The following is a 22,400-nucleotide window of genomic DNA, read 5'->3' on the forward strand; positions in this document are numbered from 1 at the left end:
CCAAGAGGAAGCTTTAGGGGTAGGAGACCACCCTCAAGAGGAAGATCCCAAGGTAGAGGACCTCCTAGATGTTACAATTGCAACAAAGAAGGGCACATGGCCAATCAATGTCCGGAGAAGGCTTCTAGCTCCATGGGAGAAAGGAGAAGCAATTTGTTGCAGGAATCTGATTGTCAAAGTGTGGCAAGTGCAAACACTTATCAAAGTGTTAATGCTCCTGATAGCTATGGCTATTTTGAAAGAGGAGAGGCTCTTGTGATGAGGAGACCAGTAACCACCATGAAGGTACCTGATAAGGAGCCTACACAATGGAAATCTCTTTTCAAAACCACTTGCAAGGTAGGAGGAAAGGTATGCAAGGTTCTGATAGACTCCGGATCCACTAAAAAATTTTGTATCACTTGAAGTGGTAGAAAAGCTTAAACTTAGGAAGCAGCCTCACCCTTACCCCTATAAGGTCTCATGGTTCAACAAGGGTCAACAAGCAGTAGTGGAAGAAAAGGCTTGGGTGGAGTTTTAGATTGGATCTTACAAGGATAGATTGCTATTTGACATAGCAAAAATGGATGCATGTCATCTCTTGTTTGGGAGACCATGGTAGTATGACTTGAAATCTCATCATGATGGGTTGGGAAACACCTACTTAATCACTAAAGATGGGAAGGTGATAGAACTCTTACCTTTGAGAGAGGAAGAGATGGAATCAAAAGGGAAGGATACAAGAGTGCTGATAGTAGAAGGTAAATAGTTCATGAAGGAGATTGCAGAGAAAGGTGTAGTTTGCTATGCCCTCATGCCTAGTCCCAAGGTGACAAGGAAAGAGTAGTTTGCAGAAGAGAAAGAAGGAGGACCAAAGCACATAGACCCGGAAGTCAAAAAGTTACTTGATAAGAATCAAGGCATCATCTCAAATGGAATGCAAAGGTCCCTACCATCGGTAAGGGACATCAATCATTGCATAGATCTAATCCCTGGATCTAAATTGCCAAAAAAGTAGCCTACAAGCTCACCCCAAACCAAAATGTAGAATAACAAGGCAAATTGAAGAGTTGCTTGAATCAGGACTGATTGGCAAAATTCTAAGCCCATGTGTAGTACCGGTAGTCCTTGCACCCAAGAAAGAAAGCACTTGGAGGCTTTGTACAAACTCAAGAGACATCAACAAGATAACCATAAGGTAAGAGTGCCAAGTATTTTACAAAAATGGATCTAAAAAGTAGATACCATCAGATTAGAATAAGGCCAGGGGATGAATGGAAGACATATTTTAAAACTAATGAAGGATTGTATGAATGGAAAGTCATGCCATTTGGATTGTCCAATGCCCCTAGTACCTTTATGAGGTTAATGAATAAAGTTTTGGTGGAATGTATAGGAAAATTTATCATCGTATATCTAGATGATATCTTGATCTTCGGTCACACAAGGGAAGAGCACCTGAAACACATAGATTTGGTTCTCAATAGGTTCCATGAAGATCAACTAATGATCAATTTGGATAATTGTTTGTTCATGTAGGAGGAAATCACCTACTTGGGTTTTGTATTCTCACAAGGTGAGTTGAAAATGGACCAAGAGAAAGGAAGTGCTATATTGTCTTAGCCTTCACCTAGAACTATGAATGATGTTTAAAGTTTCCATGGGTTAGGAACATTTTATAGGAAGTTCATAAGAGGATTTAGTCATCTTTGTGCACCCATGCTTGACACCATAAAGGGAGGACAAAAGTGCAGGTTTAGTTGGACCAAAGAGGCAGATGATTCATTTGAGACATTAAAGAAGAAGGTTGCAGAACAACCAGTCCTTGCCTTACCAGACTTCAATAAGATATTTCAGGTGGAATATGATTCAAGCCACATGGCTATTAGATCTCAGTCAAGAAGGAAGGCCTATTTCTTTTTTCAGTGAAAAGATGAATGATGCTAAGAAACGATACTCATCTTATGACTTGGAGATGTATGCTCTAGTACAGTCTTTGAAGAAGTGGAGGCACTATTTATTGCTTAAGGAGTTTATAGTCTTTACTGAAAATCAAGAACTCAGTTTCATAAATAGCCAAGAGAAACTAAACCACCGACATATGAAGTGGGTAGAAACCCTACAATCCTTCACATTCACCCTCAAACACAAGAAGGGAGTCAAGAACAAAGTTGTAGATGCTTTGAGCAAGAGGATCTTAACTCTCAACTAGATTAAGATGGAGAGTGTTGGTATTAATTCCTTGAAGAGTATGTATGTTTTTGATGAAGACTTTGGAGAGATCTACAAGGTATGTGAAACTTTTGGTGACTGGTATCATATTGATTTTTCTGAGTTTCTTATACAAGATGGATTGTTGTTCAAAGGAGTGTTGTTGTGTATTCCTAAGTGCTCCATGAGGTTGAATATTATTAGGGAGAAGCATTGTGGAGATATGGTACGTAATTTTGGCCTTGACAAGACCCTAGACCTTGTGACGAGACATTAATTCTGGCCTAAATTGCAGGCGGATGTAAGAAATTTTGTGGAGACATGTGTTATATGTCAAAAAGCCGAGGGTAAATCTACAAATGTAGGTTTGTATTAGCCCATGCCCATTCCTTCTAGGCTATGGGAGAGCATAAGTATGGACTTTGTGTTGGGTCTACCAGGGACAAGGAGAGGATTTGATAGTGTTTTTATAGTGGTGGATAGGTTTAGTAAAATGGCTCATTTCTTGCCATGTAAGAATTCTTGTGATGCATCATATGTTGCAGACCTATTCTTCAAAGAGATAGTCTGGATACATGGATTGCCCCTAAACATTGTTTCAGATAGGGATGTGAAGTTCATAGCTCACTTTTGGAGTTCTCTTTGTAAGAATTTGGGGACTAACTTGGCTTTCTCATCAGCCTACCATCCTCAAATGGATGGGCAGACTAAAGTTGTCAATAGGTCATTGGGAAACCTATTAAGGTGTTTGAAAAGGTAACATGGAGAGAAGTGGGATAACATTTTGTCACAGGTAGAGTTCTCTTACAATGACACCATAAATAGAAGTACTGGTAAATCTCCTTTCCAAATTGTTTATGGTATCCACTCAAGGGGAGTGTTGGAGTTAAGAGATTTACCCAAAGAAGAAGCCATTAGTGCAGATGGTGAAGCTTTTGCATCAACCATCAAAGAGGTGCATGACCAAGTCAAGTATCATCTCCAACAATCTACAATGAAGTATAAGGCTCATGCTGATAAGAAGAAGAGAGATGTACAGTTTAATGTTGGGGATTTGGTATGGGTACATTTGAAGAAGGAGAGACTCCCAAAAGGGAAATAAACCAAACTCATGTAGAGGAAGATTGGACCATGTCAAATATTGAAAAAGTGTGGACAAAATGCCTATGAGATCCAACTTCCTCTTGATCTTGTATTATCACCCATTTTTAATTTGTGTGATCTTACACTTTTTAAAGGTGATGGCAATGAAGAAGAAGAACCAATGCAGGTTGCAGTAGACAATGACATTCCAAGGTAGGAATCACCTAAGTTGAACAAAGTGTTAGACACTAGAGTCACAAAGAAGACAAGGAAAAAGGAGTACATTGAGTACTTGGCAAGACAAACTAGACTCTGAGGCAGTTTGGATGACAAGTGAGCAAATATCTAATCATGGTGCACATGTACAAACTCTGGTCACAAGTGGGCTTGAGATCTCTTCTCCCGGGGAGTATGGTGTAGGAGAACCTCATCAAAAATCTATTCATGACCCTAAGGATGAATACTAGGATCATTAGGGTGTCTTATTGTGTCTTGTGTTTCATGTATGTAATAAACCCCACCATGTAAGCCCATGTCACTAATTAGGCAATTGGAGAATCCAATTGGGAAAATGTGGTAAAAAGGGGTATTAGATGGTTTGGATTTGTGTTTGATAGGTTTTAGACATGTTTTATGTGTTTTTAATTGTTCCATGTATGTGGATCCCAACCTTGGAGAGTATGACAACTTTTTGTGCAAAATTGCAAAAATGCAACTTTTGAGTGCAAAAGTGCAACTTTTTGTAAATCAGTTGGGAGAAGCCTTTCAATGGCTCCAAGCTACTCCAAATTTAGTGGGAAACCATTGGAGATTTTTATAAGCCTTGTGGGCTTGATTCCCAAGGTTGCTGATGTTGGAGTTGGAGTTTTGAGAAGCAATAATACACAAAATACTATAGTTTTCCCAAAAGTCCTAAGTTTGCAAGAGTTGCACATGCCTATACAGATTGATTTGAATCCCACCATCCATGGAGTAGATAGAGAGATGAAGTATATTTCTTCTGGTGTAGTTCTAAGGTCTTAACTATTCCAGAGTAGAGAGAACCCTCCATTTTTCTAACTATAACCCAGAAATTGAGGGTTTGGAGAGGGTTTTGAACAAAAATGGCCTTATCTTGCACTTCAGTCCATTAGAAGACTCTTCCTTTGTAGGGATGTAGGATAAGCCACCGTACTTTAGTGTTTTCATGGTTTTTTGCAAGGAAAAATTTGTTGTGTGGAGAAAGGAACAAGATTAGGTAGGCATCTCTATGTGACTACCTAGGACACAATTTAGGACAGTCATCATAAGTTGTCATAGCGGTGGGTTACAGGCATGCAACCCTAGAATTAGAGGTTTCTCACTATCCTTCACATGCCCATAAAGTTTTTTTTTCATTTGGTTTACTGGTAAAGGTAGTTTCTTTGAAAAATAGGGCTAATTGCCCCTATTAGGTCTCTTAGCCTCTGAAGGGAACAGACCTTGTATTTATAGACCTGGCCAAATCATCTTGGGGATCAATACAACTTCCAAAAGGGTGTCTGAAATGGTAATTTTTTTTATGGGCATGTGGAACATTTTGAAGATAAGATCCATTCTATTGTCAAATAGGGCTATAAGCCGAGGGGTTAGGTTTACAAAGGAGGTATAAGGAATTGATGCTCTAAACCAAAAACAGTGTTTGAAAGAGTCCATAGATGACATGTATTGGCCAAATTCAAAATCCCAAGTAGTAGAGGTCACCGGTAAAGCATGTTTCAAGAGTTGAAGCCTTTTACTCATCTTGAGTAGGCCTAAGCTTAGTGAATGTGTGTGTAGTTTCATCCAATGTGTAGAGTCCTTCCTTGCAGGACCCTTGTGTGTAGTTAGGGGGTCACTATCCTAACCTTGTTTGGGCTTGTCATTAGGAGTTTTGGTAGGCCTCTACATTAGTTATCCCAATGGTAATCATAAAAATTGTCTCACAAAGGTTATGCATTAGGGTTGAGGAAAGCATAGAATGACAGCATATTTTAGGGTTATCTCCTTTTTAAGTTACAATATTAGAAAAAAAATTCAAACAAGCATTGACACCAAGAGTCTAAGACTGAGGTAGACATATTGGAAATATTGTAGCAGTAGCAATAGCAGACTGTATGAGTCTAAGTACTATGATATTGCAACATGTATCTCAATATAAGGTATATTCAAACTCTAACAGTCACACAAAACCAAGTACTAAAAGACAAAAGAAAAGTAAAGGTTTCATAGCACTAACCTCAAGTTCAGCACAACTATTACTATGAATAGCATTCACAGACTCCTTGAATTCATCATCATCGCTATCAATATCGACAACTCTATTGGCATCAAGGTGTTTTTGTTTTTGTGTTTTTTTGATATCATTTCTCTACATGTAGTTTAACCTTCAAGCAACAAAAATTATCCATATGAGGAGTAATTTATTTTAAAAATAGTCAACAAAAGGCAAAATTTTATAGATTCATTGTTCTATATATGATCAAAATATATTTGCATACATATTAAAAATACAATATGAAGATGATATCGGTGAGAATCAAAATATTGAGGGATAGACTCTTACTTGATCTGAATCCATGAAATTATGGTCATTCCATGTAGAAACTATAGGCTTCACAGAGGCAGCCAACTATGAAACTTTCATAGTGAGACTTTGTATGCAACTCATTATACCTTATAATGCTTCATTTGAGTTGACATGATTTTGTGAGGCTCTTACTAGGCATTCAACAGATGGCTGTGAAATCTTTGTGGATGAACTAGATTGCACTTCATACTACTCTTAGATTTAGTAGGATCTAGTGTTGCCATATAATTGACAATATCTTCTACACTTGCTTCTCTATTATTATTTTCCACCTAAAATACAATGTCAATTTTAACATATAGTCAATCCAAAAAAAATTAATTAAATAATACAATGTAGATTGAACCAAAAAGTCGTACACTTACTCCTAATTTGTCCATTTTGGCTTGCAACCCGCCTCACCCAAATGACATTTATTCAGCCCTCACATTATCTCTTTCTCTCTTTCCTTTGTGACTCTTTGTCAAATATTCTTCAGAACACATGGTTTCCTTCAATGCCTCCCACTATTTTGGAGATATAGTGGAGTCAGACCTTTATTTTCCCTCCATGATTGCTTTTCTACAATTGTATCTAAAATTGTTCATAAAAAGTTCTTATAATATTTTCTTGAGATTTGTCCACCAAAAGTACTGTCAAGGCAATTTCCATTTTTTGACTAACATTTTCTACACTTCGTGGATCTTGCTCTACAAAATTTAATTTACAAATATCCAAATGGGTCCTTCATCTTACGTCCAACTCAGTGACCCACCTTGCAGGATTTTGCCCAATGGGTTCACCATCTCTTGACACCTCAACCAATAATAGCTTTTTCCCTTCTAATTTTCCTTCTTTTGCATTCTTCTCTATAGATCTATATAAATATTGACTCAATCTATTTCTTTTAACAAAAGCGAACACATCTTTTGTTAAACCACTACCAATATTTCTAGCCAATCCAGTAGTTCCATCAAAAGTTGCAAATGCAGTAGCTTCACTATGAGGCACTTGAACTTCATGCTCCTTTGCCACATTATGTGTGGCATGAGTAGATAGATCAGTAGTGGTCTCTGCAGATTTCACTTCAAACACATCCTTTAAACTTGAATAAATCATTTGCAAATTCATTGTTCCTTTGCTCTTATGTTTTTCTCTAAATTCTCTTAGGCTTTGTGTTAAGAGATCATTGTGTGGTATATCAGGCTGCACATCACCATGTGATTTGTAAAATTACACATCACCATGTGCTTTGTCAGATTGTACATCACCATGTGCTTGGTTAGATTGCACATCACCACAACTATTGTTTTCACCAACTACATTTGTTGAGTCACAAAAACATTGGCTTCTAAGAGTTGGTCGTATTGTATCTTTACTTTGTTTTTGTTTTTTCTCTGCATTTTGTCTGCACTATTTTTCTTACCTGAAAAACAAAAAAATATATCATATCATGTCTTATGTACATCAAACTATTGCCTATAAAATTTTATTAAACAGTATTAAACAAATAATATACTACTTAGTGGATTTACAACTTGCCTGTTTGTCAAACCAAGATGTGATAAAAAAAACATTATTTTTGGCCTCACGTTCTTCATGAGAGTGCTCATAATCTATGATTGGAACTTCAGCAATATGTGTTGGCAATTGACACTCAATTTGTTGGTTTCACTATGTTGTCATTGATGGCAACATGGTATTTTTGTTTTGGCTTCATGTTTTGGTTCAATTGTGTACCGGCAAGCACTTCACATACACTACACTAGCATCGATACCAACACTGGTAGGATAGAAGGATTTCTTTGGTTACTAGAAATGCAGACTGACATGGTTTAGAATATGGTTATCGATATTGGAGGCCGACATCTCTTAGATTTGGCATCGACAATTTCTTTTTATATTTATGCATTTATGTTATCTGGTTGACATGTAATTTGATATTGTATATATCTTTGTAAGCCAACATAACACATGAAGATGGTATAGGGTATATAGGTAATTTGGACTAGATCATTTTGATATATTCATGAAATAGGATATTATGGATATGTGAATGTAATATGATGTGAAATATATTAGAGAGCTTATGTATGTGAGGAAATTCATGTAAGAGTTATTCAGGTAAAGGGTTTAGGGTTTCAGACCAGAACAAATAGAGCTTAAACTAGAACTGTATTCAGGAATAGAAGATGTTATCTTAGCAATTCAACACTTCTCCAGATTGTAGTCTAGATTTATATGTAGTTAGTGAGGCTCCTTTTGTGATTGAGTAGTGTGCTCTAGGCTTTAAGCCTTCCTGCAAGTGCAAGCCCCTTATATTTTGTAATATCTCTTCATATGGCTAGTGGATTGATATTGTGGGTCACAAATCCCACTGTGGTTTTTCCTCTTTGAGGTTTTCCATGTATAATTTTGTGTGTTATGGTTTTCATTTATATGATTGGCTTATTGGTTGCTTTACTTCTTTCAATTTTGTATGTGTCGGCATTGTACACTCTTATGAGAATAGTTGATGTTGTCGTTGATGGAAACCAACTGGAAATCATCTGGCAACCCACCAATAGTTACTATCACTGGCAATAGACTTCTACATACACTGGTAGACACTTCACTGGCAGTGGCAACAATGCATACCAACACTCAAGTCGACATGGAATAAACTTTTTCTTATTGTTTTATAAAGTAATTATCTCTTGTAAAAGTCAAAATGGCATATTGTAAAAGACTCATATATGTATGAGATCTTATAGGTCATATTGATATGAGAGGTAGAAGATAGATGAGAAGCATAAGGAAATTTTGTATAAGGTGATACAGTTGACAACGAAGGTTTTGGTTATAGACTGAGCTTAAACCGGTACTGAACCTGGCATAGTTGATGCTAATTTGAAGTAGTACATTATACTGGATTTTGATAATCCATTTTTTAATTCAGTGAGACTTCCATTTTGTAGCTGAGCAGTGAACTCTAGGATGCTATCCTTCCTGCATGTGCAGGTCCCTCATTGTAAGTAATATTTATTCATTGGCTAGTGAGTGAATATTGTGGGTCATAAATCCCACCAAGGTTTTTCCCACACTGGGTTTCCTCGTTAAATATCTTGTATTATGGTGTGTTCTCTATGTTGTCTCTGTTATTCTTATTTGCTGCATTAATTCTTATTTACCGGTACACTATTTTGAGAGTTAAAATTCTTAATAAGTATAAATATTCTGCTAACCGGTCAGACACTAATTCACTCCCCCCCCTCTTAGTGTCTTTGAGACTATCATTGATTCTAATAATTGGTATCAGAGTGTGGTCCTCTATTTTCAAAAGCCTAACAGCTTGAGGAAGATTCTTACATTGGTATAGATGGAGAACTTAAGAAAACAATTGGAAGGAGCTCTTGTAGATTATGATGTAGACAAATTGAAAAATATCAAACTTGAAGATGATCTAAGGATTGCATAGGAATTCATTAAAGGATTTCTAGAGAAATTTTCTATAGCAAAAAATAAAATAAAAGAACTTCATGAGAAGATACAGAAAGATGATGATGAAAAATAAACTCTTAGAGAACTTGCAAACAAATTGAGACAAGAAAACAGTAATATGAATAATGAAATGCAAGATATGACTATGAGGTTATGTAAAGATATTGAAGACCAAAAGAAGAATGAAGAAGACTTGACTAGGAGACTCAATGATGCTGGAAATGAAAATCTAAGCCTTAGTCATGAAAATGATATGTTGATGACAAATCTAATTCACATGCAACATGATAAAACTGAGCTTATGAGACAAATAGGAATTCTGGAAAATGAGTTGGCTAATGCAAATAAACACAAAGACAAATTCAAGAAAAGTTCAAAGGAGCTTGATGACATTCTAAAAAGTTGGAAACTTAATGGAGATACTAATGGACTTGGATTTGAAGTTGGAGAAAGTTCTGGTACTGCAAACAATCTAGATCAGAATAAACCGGGAAGACAACCTAATGCTTATAAGTTTAATGGCAAATGTTTCAATTGCAACAAATATGGTCATAGATCAAATCAGTGTAGATATAGAAATAATTAGAATATTAATGCACCCACCGGTCAATGTTCCAAATGCAACAAATTTAGTCATAATTCAAAAAATTGCAGAATGAATGTGAAATGCTATGTTTGTGGAAGATATGGACATTTATCTAATCAATGTAGAACACAAACCGGCATAGGATATGGAAAGGTTATTCAGAGGAATAATGTGAATTGTTATTCTTGTAACAAAATTGGACATATTGGAAAATTTTGTAGAAGCAAGACTTCACCGACAAACAATAAAGGATCTAGTTTGAAAGGCAAAGAAAAGGTAGATGAAGTAAAGCAAGAATTTTCAAAACAATGGATTAAGAAGAGAGATCAGAAAGTTGATGAAACTGTCTCTGCACCAGTAGAACAAAGTAATCCTCCACCGGCAGGAGATTCTTCATCCAACTGAGAAGTAACCTTTTGGGGGTTTGTAGCAATTTGAAAATCATGCAGATTACCCTCGGTTGATGGTGAGAAGACAGATTTCTTCTTTACCGGAAGATGTGTTAAGTTTTCACTTAACCGGTGAGAATTTAATGCGGTTGGTGAAAGATATGTCATTATAAATCAGTTGATTTTCCTCATTTTCAACTCACTGAACATTCAAATTATCAGAGAGTGCGAAAACTGAGTGAAGGAATTCAAGGTGAAGCAGCAAAGTGATTTCTTCATACATTTAGAATATTTTCAGGCAGTAAAAGGTATTTTTCAATGGCCTCCTCCTCTTCTCCCGAATTTATTCCGAACCCTACCATTGTGGAAAATGTGAAATGCCCTAGGCTCGTGTTTAAGATAATTCCTGAAATTGTGAAGCAAGATGACTCTATAGGGGCATTCTTAAAAATTCCTAAAGGTGTAGCATTTGCAAAAGACCCTAGGATTTATATACATTGCAATATAGAAGAACTAGGTTTTGAGGAATTAATGAAAATGTTTACTAAGGTCATTTGTGATGAACATGGTGTTGTTAAACTCGAACACAAGATTGTGGAAACTCTAGGTTTTGTGGAGATATTGAATATCCCTCAATTTCGAGAGGAAGTGGTAAGGATTATATTGAGAAGAGAACATAGAGAATTCTTATGGTTGGATTCTTTTTGCAAGATAAACCGACAAGCAATTAGAACAATTATTGGTTTACCCTCAATCGGCAGTAGACCTGATAAGACAAAGTGATAAGCTTAACTGGAGCAACATCTAACAATAGATCACTTAGAGTAAATATTATTAAGAACATCAATGTGAGATTTTTAATTATGGTGCTAGGTTACAAGGCCACACACGCTAACAGACTCAACTCTATTTCTAGTCTCTGTCTACACAGTGCTTATGAGATGGTAAACATCAATGCAATGATAGATGAGAGGAGCTTATTGACAATTTGAAAAAGATTAAGGGAGACAAGAAAGGCACATTCCGTTTTGGAAATCTATTGGTCTTCTTGATGTTGTACTTTGCTAAAGAGATCCCCAGTACTAGACCCAAAGACTTTGGCTATGATATACCGGTAGGAAAATAAATACAGGAAGCTTTTACTGGCATGGGAACTGCTAGAGACAACAACATAATAGATTACTTCAAAACTTTCCAAGCTAAGATGAGAGCTAGAGAAAGGTTACCATAGAGTACAGTAGATAAATATGACAAGGAAATTTGTTTTGTTATCAAAAGAGATGAGACATGGATGGAGGCAGTACTCCCAAGGACTATTTGGGTCACCGATATGGGATATGAAGTAGATCTTACTATTCTAGAAACATATACTAAAGCTTTACTGGAAGGAATGAGAGAACCATCAGAAAAGGTCTTTGGTAGTGTTGAGACTATTGAGAGTGATGTAAATCTGTTGAAGAAAAGGAAGAAAAGAGAAAAATACATTAGAGATGCTTCTAAGAAAGTAAAGGAAATCAAAGAAAATGTCATGAACAAAAGTGGCATATCAGCTAGTGAGCTTGAAGGACTTCAACCAGAGGCACATATTTCACCAGTTGACACATCTTCTGGAACTAGCAGTGAGAAGGTAGCAGAATTTAAAAGAGTTGAAAGAAGGAAGAGAAAACCTTCATCGGTACCCTTTCCTTTACCTAAGAGAACAAGAAGGGGACCGCCCAAGAAACTAACACCAAAGAAGAAACAACAACCAGTTACTCCTTCTTTGAATGATTTGTTGAATGAAATAACTGAAGACGACAATTTGGCTAATATTCACAAATTGTATAATACATTTAATGATTATGACAAGGAAAGCATTGAGAACAATATTATTTTACACTTGGACATATATAAGAAGGTTCTAATTGAAGTTGTGGATGACTTACCTAATGAACTTTATAGAAGATTGGAAGCAAAAAGGATAGAAGTGATGGAATTAGACAAAAAACTAAAAATTGAAAAACTTCTAGTTGTACATCCTGTTAATTCAAAAGAAGAAATTGATGAATTGATTTCTGAGGCTAACCGATTTGTTTTTTCCAGTGAGCACCGACAAGTAAGCTTAATCGCAAGAAGAGTGAAAGAGATTGCAGATGAGACTGCAGATAATTGGGATATATCTTTTGTGGAAAAGGAAAAACAAGAGGAAATGAACTGGCCTAAAAAGACATTTAAAGTGTATCAGAAGGACAAGGACAAGGGAAAATAAAAATTGGTGGAGTTTCAAACATCAAGATTACTGACAATCTATCGCCACCTTTGGATAATGCACCGGTACACTCAGAAGATCCACCGGTTATTGACACTGAAGGTATTACACATGATGATACAAATCCTGAATCTGAGATGGTGTGAGGCCCTACCTCAAGTCGTCATAGCATTTTTTGTTATTTTCATGTTGGACTTATTTTGGATACTATATTGTGATGCATTTTGGACATAGATTTTATATGATCTCATGTGATGGATAACATTGATATGATTATGTCATTTACTTTGAATTGAAGTACTTCATTTTATACTAGAAATTATGGATGTATGCTCTATAAATGATTTAATTCCATGTTTATAAGAATTATGCCATTTAGTAGATGATTGTATCTGGGTGTTATCAGATGATTGGATACTCAATTTTATAATTGAATTTTTATGTGATGTCTGAATTGTATCCTTTTGATAATAATATACGTGATTTTTGGAATTACTAATGTGCAAGTGAGATGTGCAGGAAAACTATCCATGTGACCATGGAAATTATTTGGAGAATCAAGCCTAGGCTTATGTACGATTGTGAAGCCGGGGGTTGTCTATTTGGAGAGACAACCCCTTGTTTGTTAATGTATTTTAATTTGTAAATGTCATGCTTGGTTGAGTGTTTATTTTGGAAATTTGTTTAATTTATAAATTTTAAAAGAGACATTTGCCATGTGTGTTTTGGTGATGTGTAATTCTTTTTGTAGTGTCACTTGACACGTGTTGTAAGTTGAGTTGGCATTGTCATGTCTCTTTTAGAGGATTTATTTTACCAGTGCATATATTTTCAATTATCCTAAAATGGTCCCAAGTAAACCTGGGATAGGGAGCCATTAGAAGGGTCAACTCAGAGTTGACCCGTAGGTAAGCTTTGGGTGGACTTCCAAGGAGTTAAACTAACTCCTGGGGTCAAGTTTGGGGTGTTTTTAGTGGGCCATATGATGTACCTATGGATGAAGGCCAAATTTTGTCATGTGTCCACTCCCTAGGACTTGTTTAACCTCCCCAAAAAGTGAGTTTCCCAAGTTGGCCGAATTTCATATTTAGAAAAGCCTTCCTTGGTTAAGTAACCCACTTCATGAGTGTCATTCATTTTCCCCATTCCATTTCCCCTTTCTGATGTGCCTTGGTTAGGGAGTGTGTAAGGCTTTAGGAAGACCAACCAATGAGAATCCTTCACCCTTCTCAAGTGGGTTGGAAAGAGTGAGGTGTGGCTTCATAGGGAATAGTTTGGGAGGGAAAGGTTTGATCACCCACTCTCCATTTTGGAGACCTAGAATTTGTAGAATTTTTGGGAAGGATTGGGAATATTTTTGGCTAAGTTAGGAAGGAGAAAAGTTGTGGATTTGGGCAGCTCTACTACAAATTCCCTTACCTTTTTGGCAAATTAAGGTTGGTTAAATTTCTAACTATTGTATGATGTTGTTTTCTTTTGAAAATATCATTGTTTTCTTTTGTTATTTTTCCTTGTTGTTTTTATATGTGTAGGAAGATGCGGATTCCTTCCATTTGTGTTTTGTTGTGTTTTTATGTCTTTGTTTATGGGATTTTTTCAAGGGCAAACTCACCCTTGGGAGGGTAGAGTGGCCTTGGGGTGAAGGGTTGTTTGACAGCCCTTTTGAGTGAAAGGCTCTCTTTGGAAGAGAGTGATTCTCAAGGGTTTTTTTTATGGCCCTTGCTGCATATTATTATGTTTATAAAACTGGGGTCATAAGGGGAGTTGTAGGCTTGTATCCCTTGGGGGTTATAAGGAATTTAGGGGACAAGTTTTGAACTTGTGGATATGTTATATTTGTAGCCTTGTTATGTCATTATGTGCACTATTTGCAGAATTCTCCTCAAGGGTATTTAGTCCACCTTCACCCCACTTAAGAAGTCACATAAGTGACATTGTTTAAACCTTGGGTTGGGAGTGTTTTTGTTGTGTTTATGTTTTCTGCATGTATATGTTTGTTTGTGTGTTACCCATCTAGCCCTTGATTCTCCTAGCTTGGGGGTGGCTTCTAGTAAGCCTAGGTTAGGAGGTGAGCCTCCATGGTCACAACCTCAAGTTTATATTGTAGGTTGCTTTGGAAAAGACTTGAAAGGGAAAGCTTGGAAAAGAGTTCATTTTTTATCTAGTTGCAAAAAAAGAGTTCATTTTTGTATTTTAGTTGTAAAGAAAAGAAAGAGAAAAGAGTTTTCTATTGTATTTATATTGCAGAAAGGAAAATGTGATATTGATTAAGTTTTACCATGTAATAATTGTATTTTATTGAAGTATCGATTCTTTTAAATAAAGAGAGAATTTTTTATTATTTCTATTTTGTTATAGTTGCTGGAAAAAAAATATATATTTTATTCTGTTTTCTTTTATTTGTTAATAAGTTGTATGCATGCTAGAAATGGAAAGGAAATAAATAAAAAGGTTGAAGTATAGATGTTAGTAAAAGAGAATAAAAATTCTTATCTATCTATTGTTCATATTACAAAATAATGTAAATAAGTGTTCGAGTGAAAATAAATAATGCATCACATTTTCCATTTATAGATTAAATAGATTCTTTTAAAATATTAGTTGCAGCTATAAAATAAATCATTTCTATTAAATTTCTCCTATTTTGAAATGCATGTTAAGTAGGGAAAATAAATGTTTTTTTTACAAGTTAGTTGTTGCTGTGAATAAATACAATTTTGTCATATTTTTACATTCTATAAAAATAGAAAATAAATCTAGATAATGCCCTAAGTGAAAATAAAATAAAAGATTTACTCCTATTCTGTTATTGGAAAACAGTCTGCTAAAACTATTGAAGTTCAGATTTTTCCATAGAAAGTTATATATATATATATATATATATATATATATATATATATATATATATATATATATATATATATATATATATATATATATATATATATATATATATATACATGTTGCATTTAAATTAAAACATATGCATTTAATAAAAATATGGATAAACTCGAAATAAAGAGAAAAGAATTTTAAATTAGTATTATGGTTATTCTTCTAAAAATCATACATGTATTCTAAGATTTTATATATGTATATATATATTTATATATATATATATACAAATATATATATAAATATATTTTAATAAAATAAACAAAAAAAAAATTACAACTAAAAAAATTTTGAAAGCAAAAATTTGGGGAACAAACCCTCCCCCTCTCCCCCCACGAGCACGCAGGGCAGCTCGAGCCCCCTCTATGGGTTGAAGCCCACAAGGGTGCTCGCAGCGCCACTGCAGGCTGAAACCTGCAGGGATGCTGCGGTGCCACTGCGGGTGACGACTCCCAGTGGTGGCATCGACCGCCACTGCAGGTGGCCACCGCAGCCGCCGCGACCTCCCTCAAACTTGCCCCACTGCACTTCGCCGCTCCCTGTGGATCCCCTTTTGCCCCTTCCTCCACTGTTTCTTTGCCCTTCTACCGCCTCCTGCGAAACCCTACTCACACATACAAAACACACACACACATCCAAGACCCTAAGCAAAAAGAAAGAATAAGAATTTGGAATGTTAAAATATGCAACCCTAACCCATTTTCAAGTTAGGGTTAGCATATAAAAATAAAATAAAAGAAGATAAGAAATGCAACCCTAGCCCACATTCGGGTTAGGGTTAGCATTTAGTAAGAATAAAATATTAGGGTTGATTTTTAAAATAAACTAAAAAGGGACAACTCAACCCTAATTAGGATTCATATTTAAAATATTAATTTAAAAAAAAGAGGGGGAATTCTTTTTAAAATTTGAAAAAGAATTTCCCCCCATTTAATTATAGCCATATGTGGAATTTAATTAAAACTCCTTATTTGACTAGGGAGAAAATTTATTCTAATATAGCCCTTTTTTTATCAAGGTATAATTTAGATTGGGGGTTAATTTTTTATAGTTATATAAATTGCATAATTGACTTAATTTTAATAACCAAGGGTTATTAATGAGGATATTATATAGATAATTTTCTTATTTGATTAAATATGGATGTTAGGTTAAATTTAATTTGGGGAATTTTATTAATTGTTTTATGTGAATTCTAACCTATGAGGTCAATATTGGCCAATTATTAATAGTTGAAATTTAAATGTATTAGGGGATTTAAAATTGGCTTTAATATAAATTATATTTATTTGGCAAATTTCATCATTGAATTAGTTATGCTTAATGGTAATATTTAAAAAGTGAATTTGTGTGTGCTCAATTAATTAATTTTAATTTGAGATAACATTATCATCATTTTATTTAGCCTTGAATATTTTAAATTCTATTGAGATATTTAATAAGTTGTGATGACCCTCTTAGGGAATAATTAGTCTTCTCTAATTATTGTCGCTATATTGATTTAGTTAATTAAATCCACTTTAGTAAACGATTCTATTTAACCCTTAGTTAAGATAAAACTTGTTTAATTCCATTTTATTGTAGATTATTTAATGAATTTATGTTGTTTAAAAACAAAAATTGTTGTTTCATTTTTGCCCAAAAGTTTGGGCATGACAGATACTCTTTACCATGAATGTGGATACTCAAGAAGTAAATATTGTTGTGGATAAGGATAATTCAAAGGTTAAAGTAGACAATATTGACAGTGGCAACATGACAGAGAAACTGGTAGAAACTATTGATGTTGAGACCCCAACCCAAACAAAGCAACCCTCAAAAATTGAAAAACCTACTGAAGGTAAAGATGCTGGCATAGGGCCACCACAGACAGAGATACTAGCAGTTGAACTTTTAGAAAAACAAACTGAGGCAGAGGTACACACTGAGACAGAGAAATCGACAATCATAGAGACATTAAAACAGTCTGAGAGACCTTTGTAGCTTGAGATGCAAACCCGGATTGATCCACCAGAGGAAAATGCAAGCAAAGTGGTTATACCTGATGGAAGCACAGAGGTAATTAAGATAATTGGTCAGACACCTGACACATCTACAGGTGAATTCAGACGTACAAATATTACAGAGGTACTTTTGGATTCAATCAAGAAGATAACGGATTGTAATGTATTAGCCTGCAAGGCAATTAATAACACTTTACCAGTTCTTAAATTGATTGCAACAAATTGTAACATAGATCATATTAAGGATTGATTAGGTAAATTGGACACATTGTCCAAATCTATTGTTGATAATGTAATAACTATTGACAAGGTGAATGAGGACACAATTAAGGAGAGAGTTGAAAAATAGGAAAACAAATTCTTTGAAGACATCATAAAGAAGTGTACAGACCACTTGGATACATTATTACTAGTACTTAACTCTACAATTTTGGAGTACAAAGAGCTATTTACGGAAACATGCAAACCTCACCTTTTGACAACAGACATAGATAAGGAGATCAGTAAAACACAGAAAGAAATAGATGACATAGCTGATAATATAATTGGTTCATCTGGACATATATCAGGTTTTGAGCAAGAAATGGTAGGTTTTGAGGAGAAATTAGAGAAACTTGAAAAACAGAAGGCAAGGATAAGGTTAAATGCCCATGAACTTAAAAATAAACTTGGTCCCAAGTTGGACAATCTTATCTCTCAGAGAATTGAAATATCTAAGGCATTAATTCAAGGAGAGCGATCACCGGAAGAACACATGCACTATCTCACTGACATGATCCAACAAACTGAGGCAACCTTGAATGATAGAAAAGGTTTATGCAGGGTCTAAATCTAGTTTTAACAAATGTTTTTCAAATTGTAACCAACTGGTTACAGACTTTGAGGTGAAATTTTTGCACTCGTCTGACTATTTTTGACAACCTTTGTCATTGATGTCAAAGGGGGAGTAGTAGAGAGAAAAATATTGGCATTTTGATGATTATGTTGTGATTGTCATTGATGGACACACACTTGATATGAGATCACTTTGTGAATGTATGAATTATGCTCAACCAGTAATTGTTCCAAACCGGTATCATGTTGTAGTCTTAGACTATTGATGTTATGCAGAAAGTGTTTACCGATCTCAAGCAATATAAAGACCCAAGCAGCATAGAGAGATCAAGTGGTTTAAGGATATCAAGCGGAGTGGACCAAAGGAGCCAGAAGTGGCAGTTATCTTTTTCTTAGTCTTCAATTTTTGTCAACTAGAAATCTGTTTGAACTAGTATTACTCTGAGTTACCAACCAGTAACTGGAAAAATTGTATAAACTGGTAATACTCTGTGATGAGTTACCAACCGGTATATTTTTATGATGAGTTACCATCCACCGACACTTTGACGGTGATTTTATGTCGTGTTACCAAATGTGTCTAGATACAATGAACCTAGGAACTTGCAATGTAATCCTATTGGACCGACATGAAATCTAATTCCTTTTAAGGACATCATGTCTAGGGTTTTGTATGTGTATGTATGAGTGTAGTTGTTAGGTTTTGGTGGTCGTTGAAGCTCTTGTATGTGCAATCTTAACTAAGAAGATCAAGTCTATGTACTGCAACAGAGTGTGGATTTACTGAAGACTGAAGTAATGCTGAAGAGCATTAGCTATGAGCTACAATGGATCTAATCAAGCAGACTGTGCCATTTGCTAGATCATTCACTTGTTGATTACTCACATCTTTGACAAGTCAGAAACCCTTAACCGGGTAGGCCCAAAAAATCCTTTGTAAATCCTCTAACAAGGTGGTTCACATCTGTGGATCTAAAATCCTCTCACAAGGTAGTCTTTAATTAGACTTATCTCCTAACAGAGATTGAGATTCCTAACATGATTTGTTCTGCTAAAGAACATTGTATGACCTTAACTGGTCTGGTTACTATTCTGTAGATAGTTACTTGTGAGTTTCATCTCACTGTGGTTTTTCCCATTTGGGTTTCGACATCAAAATCTCATGTTATGGTGATTGTGCTTCTATGGGTGAATGCCTTATTTTCTATTTGGTTTGCATGTGTTGTAACTGTTTTTTTTGTTAAACTTCTTTACCGTTTTACTGCTAGACTGTTAAACTATTTAAGTACAGTATTTTTTGGTATACTAATTCACCCCCCCCTCTTAGTATTCACCAATTGGTATTAGAGCCAACCTTTCTATAAGTCTAACCACTTGGAAAGAGATATGGGGGAATACACTATGAGGGAACTTACTCATCGACTCACTCAGACTGAACAAGCCTATGATGAACTTAAGGTCAAATATAAAGCCTCTCAGGCAAAAAGAAGATAGCATGCTGAAAAATTGATGGAGCTAACTGAAAACAGTTCTTCTGATGAAGCAGATATGGAAGCCCTAGTCCAAGAAGTTGAAAAACTGAATGAATCCAATGCCAAACTAAGAAGGGAACTTGAAGGACTAACTATCAGAATGTGTCAAGAGCTTGAGAATCGGAGGAAAGCTAATGATCTGGTAAAAGACAAAGACCATGAAACCTCCAAGCTGAAGCAAGAGATCAGTGCACTTACCGCTCATCTTCTTGAAAATAAAATGGAAAAGGAAGGAATCCAAAGTGAAGTACACATGGTTGTTTCTGAGAATGCAACCTTGAAGGAATCCAATGCTGCTATTACCAAAGAACTTACTGAATCAAAGGAAATACTTGCCAAATTCAATAAGAGCACAGTCAAGCTAGAGCAGAAGCTTGAGACAGCTAAACTGGTAAAGAATACTAGTGGACTTGGTTTCTCTGAATATGAGGAAGGTGAGACCTCTAGAACAAAAAGTGGAGCATCAAAGAAACAACCAACATCAAAGGATAAAGGTAAGCAAAAGTTCAAACCTGTTTGCTTTAATTGTCTCAAGGAAGGACACACTCCTAATGTATGTAGAAGTAAGGCTTACAATAATTTTCCTTATTTTCTAAATGATAAGCCTAGACCTAATAGATTCAAGGGTAATTATTATGCATGCAACAAGTTTGGGCATAGAGAATTTGAATGCAGGTCTGTCATGCACAATACTGGAAGGTATCCTAAAAGGAGTCAAGGAGTTTTCTTGAACCCTCTAGGAACTGGAATCCAAACCGGTTTAATACCTATAATCATCAGTCAGGTAGTGGTGGCAATCAAGTGGCAACCAGATGGAGAGAAAATTATTGGATTTGTCATGGTCATGGTCACACTATTGTAACATACAAAAGGAAGAATGGAAACATGAATAACGGACCTTGGAGAGCACCTAGAATGGTTTTCCATCATTGCAACAAACCAGGTCATACAGCAAGATTCTACAGAATAAGAAAGAGTATATCAGATGATATACCAGTCACTCTAGAAGGAAAGATTGATGTTGAAATTGTTCAAGTAGATATGAAGAAAACCTGGAAGAAGAAGCCAGAAGAAGTGATTCAAGTAGAACCGGTTTTTGCACCTAGTGTGGAAGTTGTTGAACCAGTGAACTAAGCATCAAAAAAGCTTAGGGGGAGCAAACGGTGAAATATCTTGAACCCCTGGTTTACACCAGTAAAAGACATCAACCGGTATGTGATACCTGTCAGTTGGCAGAAGACCGCAAATAGTAAAAGGAAAATTAGGGTTTACACCCTAATAGTGGAGCATTTATTGTGGTAGGTGAAGAACTTGTTTAAAAGAATTTGTTTAAGTCATTTTTCACTTATCAGTTCATGACCAAAGAATTTTTCAAGCACAGAGTGAAGAAAAGTGATTTGGATTGCGATTCAAAGAATTTATCAAATCCTGAAGAAGAATCAGAAGCAAACATCTATTGGTTAAGTATAGAATACAAAGTAGTTTTTCAGCAACCAAAGGAGTGTGTAGCTAAGTTTAAATTGTGAGCCCTAAATTTTGACTTACGGAGGTATTTTTCAAAATTCTCTATTTATCATGGCTTCTACATCACATGCTAGTTCTAGCGCACCTATTGATTTTGTAGACTTCATTCAACGGAAGGCAAAATACAATGCCCTATCTCAAATATCCACTGGTGTTATAGTGGAGGAAGGAGTTTTTGATTACATTGACTGTAAGATTGAAGATCTAGGATCTCTGATGATCCATTCTCAGTTGAGTTTGTTCTGTGGGAAGGACAAAAAGATTAAACTAGAATTCAGCATTCTGGAAAAGAAGAAACTTCACAATGATGTCTATTTTCTTGAAGAATTTTCAGATGATCACATCCGCATTATTCTGAGCAGAGTACATGGTGATAAAATTTACTTAGAGCAGATGCATGATATTACACCGGAAGAAATTCATGCCATCACCAGTTTCTGCAACATCGGTGAAGTGCCAGCCCTAAGGAAGATCAACAAGATAGAAATGACCAAGCTCACTGGTTCAGTGAGTGATTCACGGGGAATGACTATCAATTCCATCAAGGATGATCTAGTCAAATATGCCTGTATCGTGATAGGATACCAGACGTTCCATGCCAGCAGAATCAACTTTGTCTTTGCTGCAGTGGTAAATGTTGCCTACAGGATGATCAAGGAAGATGCATCGTTTGATTTGTGCACTGGTATGCAAAGACAACTTATGTTGAACCTCAAGTCAATCAAATAGGACAATGCCCTGAAATTTAAGTTTGGACAAATATTGGTTGGGTTGTTCTTCTACTTCCAAGGCTATTTTCCAAGAGTAGGTGATATTCAGTGGTCTGCTGACCAACCAGTGACAAAGCAAATCAAGGAAAGCCTACAAGTGGTAGGAACCAATTATCTGGAAGTGCTGAACAAATACTTTGATGAGTTCAGATGCAAAATGAACCAAAGGGTGAAAATATCAGGTGATATCATCAAGAAATATGAAGATGACATCTGCTTCACCATCGGAGTTGATGAGTGCATAATGGAGGCGATTGAGCCTAGATAGGAAGAAGTGGAACTGATGGGATATGAGGTAAT

This window comes from Cryptomeria japonica, chromosome 7, assembly GCF_030272615.1.
Source record: "Cryptomeria japonica chromosome 7, Sugi_1.0, whole genome shotgun sequence".
NCBI lineage: Eukaryota > Viridiplantae > Streptophyta > Pinopsida > Cupressales > Cupressaceae > Cryptomeria > Cryptomeria japonica.